Here is a 4578-nt window from a genome sequence, read left to right on the forward strand (position 1 = left end):
GAAAGAGCAATTTGCAAATTCTTCTGGAATGACAACAACAACAACAAAAAAATCCATGATACTGAAAACTGTTCTCAACAATATAAGAACTTCTGGTGGAATCACCATCCCTGACCTCAAGCTTTACTAGAGAGAAATCATAATAAAAACTGGATGGTANTGGTACAGTGAAAGGCAGGTAGATCAATGGAATGGAATTGAAGACTCAGAATGAACCTATATATCTATGGTCACTTGATCTTTGACAAAGGTGCTAAAACCATCCAGTGGAAAAAAGAGAGCATTTGCAACAATTGGTGCTGGTTTAACTGGCAGTCAGCATGTAGAAGAATGCAAATCGACCCAATTTTTTTTTTTTAAGTCTGATGGATTCCTTCAATTATNTTCTCTAAAACTGGCTTTTGAATTTCCTTGGCCTTATTGCTCACGATGGAGTTTTCCTTTCTCTTTTGTGATAGATGGCTGTGCTATGTCTGTATTGGAAATTATTAACTTTAAGAACTTGCAACACACCATTTCATGCTCTACTGTATTAGAAAGTTTCTTTTNAATATTGAATTGCTTTTCTTGTAGACTAGCCCATGTATGTGATTTTCTGTTTCTCTGTTCATGTTTCTAATATACTGCTTTGGTTTGTATGTTAATATGTTTTATAATAGAAGTGGAAAGATTCATTTCTCTTCTTGTCTGCTTAATATTCTAACTGAGTCCTGCATTTATATTGGCATTTTCTCCCTAACCATGAGAAATTTTCTCTTATGATTTGAATAAAAGTTTTTTATGCCTCCAGATTTACATTTTTTCCTTCTTCTATGATCNCACTTTTTAAGTCTGGTATGTTCATAGTATTTCAAGTGTCTGGAGATTCTTATATCTTGGCGTTGTTTTATCATTTTCTTTATTAAAATGATCCAACCTCCACCTCATCTTCAACTTCAGCTATGCTGCCCTCTACTTGATTCATTACATTTGTTGGTATAGCCTCCCATGGAGTTTTTGAATATGGCTTATTCTGTTTTATCATTCCAGAATTTCAGTTAGATTTTGAATACGTATTCACCACATTTAATTGTATTACTGGAGGCTCTGATGAATAAGCTTATTCTTTCCAGTTCTTTTTGTACTGGCTGGCTGGTTCAACTCAGGTGTTCCAGCTCATCTTCCTCCCTAACCTAATTGATTCAATCTGGCTTTTCTCAGCCTCCACTGAACTCTTCTGCTTAGACTCAAACTAACTCTGGCAATTTGTTCTAAACTTCTGGCTCCTTTTTATTCTCAGATTTCCCCTACTTCTGCTGTCCTGCACTGAACTGCATAAACTCACAAATGAACTCACCTCCACTGCACTACACTCACTGCACTGACTCCCCACTCACTGACTGAACTGAATTCATGAACTGATTCTGCAGAACTCCAAGACTCTACTCATCACTCCTCTTAAAGAGCTTTTCTCCTGGGAGATGGGAATATCCTATCTCTGACACTTTCCGTCAAATCTTTCACTGATTCATCACTTTGTCTGCTCCTCAATTTTATGTTTATGTGATTGATTGAGATTAAAGGAGAATGTTAAATGATACTAGCCAGAGGTAATAAACTTGTGTACTGAGGGGGCATCTATATTCCTGCCAGATCACAGAGACCTAGAAGATCTTTGGATGTGATCCCTTGTCAAAAAGTCATGTTGCTTGATTCAAATTCTTCTACAAGATCTTCTTTATCATGTACACTTCTTTATTCAGTATCAAATCATTTCTTTATTCAGTTGAGCTCTAAGTGGGAGTGCATGAATGTGTGTATGTATTCACTTACAGAAGTTTATTTTCTTAAATAGGAATGGGGAGTAGAGAGGTCACAAAGGAGGAAATGAGCTGGCAGTGGTGGTACATGGCTTTAATCCCAGCACTTGGGAGGCAGAGGCAGGTGGATTTCTGAGTATAAGGACATCCAAAGCTATACTGAGAAACCTTGTCTCAAAGAAACCAAAAAAAAAAAAAAAGAAGGAAGGACTATGAGGAGTGCAGGTAGAACTAAAAATGTCCAATTGAGGAGTTGTATGAAAACCTAATAAAACAGTAATTTTATATATATGAAAATTTTATATGTAAGCAATCTAAATGAAAAGGTCATAAAATGAAAGAGAGATAGAGTCCAAACTGGATATCACTCATTAATGATTGTAGCTGGCTGAAGGCTAATTCATAGATTGCCTGATGTCTCTCAACATCATCAAGGATTATCTCTAACTCTGCAAACTTCATCCATGAGGCACAATTTTCAGGACCGAATTCCAGAAACTTCAAAAAACTTCCTGCATCTGCCAAATACTCTAAGCTGCAGTTCCACGTCTATGTAACCTTTAAATAACTTGTTCTTTGGATATTTCCCTAGGGAAGTTGTCAAAGCTCTTCTGGCCACTGGCAATTTCTTCTGTCTTATTTCAAACTGTGCATAATATAACCACATTTTAGCAAATGTGAACTTTGTGTGAGGAATGAGTTGCAAAGACGTTTGGTATACCCGTCTTGTCCTCTCAGGATCCTTGGCCCCCAGCTCTTCATACGGTGCACAGTTAACCCAGAGGTAGATGTTGTGCTTCCAATTCCTCTTCTCCTGTATGGGTGGCACCTTGGCAATGGCTCTCCCATAGACTTCCGGCACAGTGTCAGCTTCTGCCTCACTTTCCACCAAGCATAAATAATGAAACCATGTGTCATAATTGTGTGGATTAGCCTTCACTTCTTCCTACTGGAATCTGTGTTTTCTCATGATGCTATCTTCTACAACCCTCCGGTCACCAAACTTCTCAAAGATGATATAGTTTTTCAAGAGTTCTTGGGCCTCCTGTTTGGAAATCCTATCCAGGGTATATCTGTAGATAACTTGTACCCTTTCAAATTCTTTCTTATTTTCCTCAAATTTAGCAAAGGCCACATAGAGGTGTTGGTCCATATGCTCGTCCCCAAAAACCTCCACCCCTCTCTCATAGACTTTCCTCGCATGAGCAAACGAAGCATGCTTCTCTTCAAACCGAGAATACTTGAACCAGTTCTTCATAGCAGGGTCCATGAGCACAAAGCATTCATAAATGGTGTGGGCCCAATCCACCACTTTGTATCTTAGCTCCATGATGTAGGAGTTCCAGGCCTGCTCCTCAGGCTGCCATTTCATCCAGGACTCAAACACCTGCCGAGCACCAGCAACGTTGCCCAACATCTCCTCCATGCATGTGTACTTGTACCAGAACTGGTTGACTCATGGCAGAGTTGTTATGGCACCNTCCCTGATGTTTCAGGCATGCTTGACATGGCGGTTCTTCATCTCCATTTCTGCAGATTTCAGCCAGAGTGCAATATTTCGGTAGTCCACATCTAAAGTGTGCTCCTATGTGGATTGAGCCCTTTGAAGTTCCTTCAGGCTTTCCTCCCATTGTGCGTATTTTATCCAGTTGCCGTCCTCTTTGGTCTTAGGTTATCTTCAAAAGGCTTTCTTTTCTGGTTTTGTAATCGTTGAATTCTTCTTCATCTGTGACCTTCTGGTGAGGTGGAGCGCAAGGAGATCGATTTCTCTCCCTTTAGCTTCTCTTAAGAGCTGCTCTGCAGTTATCTGCACCTTGGCTGGAGCTTTGTTTTTGACCTGGGCTACTTTAGGAAGGTGCTGCTGTTTCCCAGCTATGGTGGATGATGCCATGAATGCAGCAGGGGAGCACAAGCTTGCGAGCAACCCTGGCTCACAACTGAACTCCAGCAATGCCATTCAACAACCGGGCCCTACAACAGAGCCAGACCAAAACACACTAGATCCCCTAAGGAGGGGTTTTAATGTAGGGCTAAATGCAAGTCTAGAGTTGATCAATGCACTTCAGAGAAGCTATTAATCTAGCTCTGGGAAAGTACTCCTATGACCATAGTCATCAGCTCAAGATTGCAAAGTTCCTTTGGTTGCCTTCCAAGTAGAGGCTTAAAGTACTTCTNACTGTGTTAGAAACTGCCTGTCTACAAATGTGTATATATCCAATCTTCTAGTATTGGTCAGTCTTCTCTATATTGAGGGAATTTATTGGGATGACTTTCAGTCTGTAGTCNCAACTCTCCAACAATGGTCAGCTGCAAATAGCAAGTCTAGTTGCTCAGCCACACCAGTTGGTCCCAACTAGGCTAGTTGTTTCAGCTGTCTGTCTGTAGAAGTGCTTTACAACAGCAGTGCTGGCAATGAAATGCAAGCAGGTGAAGGACAGTGAATCTTGCTTCTTCTGCTGACCTTATATAGGCCTCCAGCAGAGGACGTGGCCAGGATTAAGGGTGTGTCCCACCCACCAAGCCTGGATCTGGGACTTGTTTAGTTGCAGGCTGACCTTGAACTAAGAGATCTCCTTGTCTTCATTTCCTGATCTTAAAGGTGTGTACAACCTGGTTTGGAACTAATCGCCATACCTAGATCCAGGTCAGAAACATGTGTCTTTCAACTAAAGATCTGGATCAAAGGTGAGCCCTGGAGTCGTAGATCAAGATTATAAAGGGGAACTTCAAGTTCTCTGTTCCTGTCCTCAGGGTGTCTTTTCTATTTCACAAGGGGATA

The 4578-nt window shown here is 40.7% G+C and overlaps 1 pseudogene; it reads right to left on the minus strand.

Annotated features, from left to right (window-relative positions):
* Positions 1-2126: 2126 nt before the first annotated feature.
* On the minus strand, positions 2127-3693 carry LOC110288096 (annotated as a pseudogene).
* Between the last annotated feature and the right edge of the window lie 885 nt (positions 3694-4578).

Source organism: Mus caroli, unplaced genomic scaffold (genome assembly GCF_900094665.2).
Source record: "Mus caroli unplaced genomic scaffold, CAROLI_EIJ_v1.1 scaffold_22908_1, whole genome shotgun sequence".
NCBI classification, from domain to species: domain Eukaryota; kingdom Metazoa; phylum Chordata; class Mammalia; order Rodentia; family Muridae; genus Mus; species Mus caroli.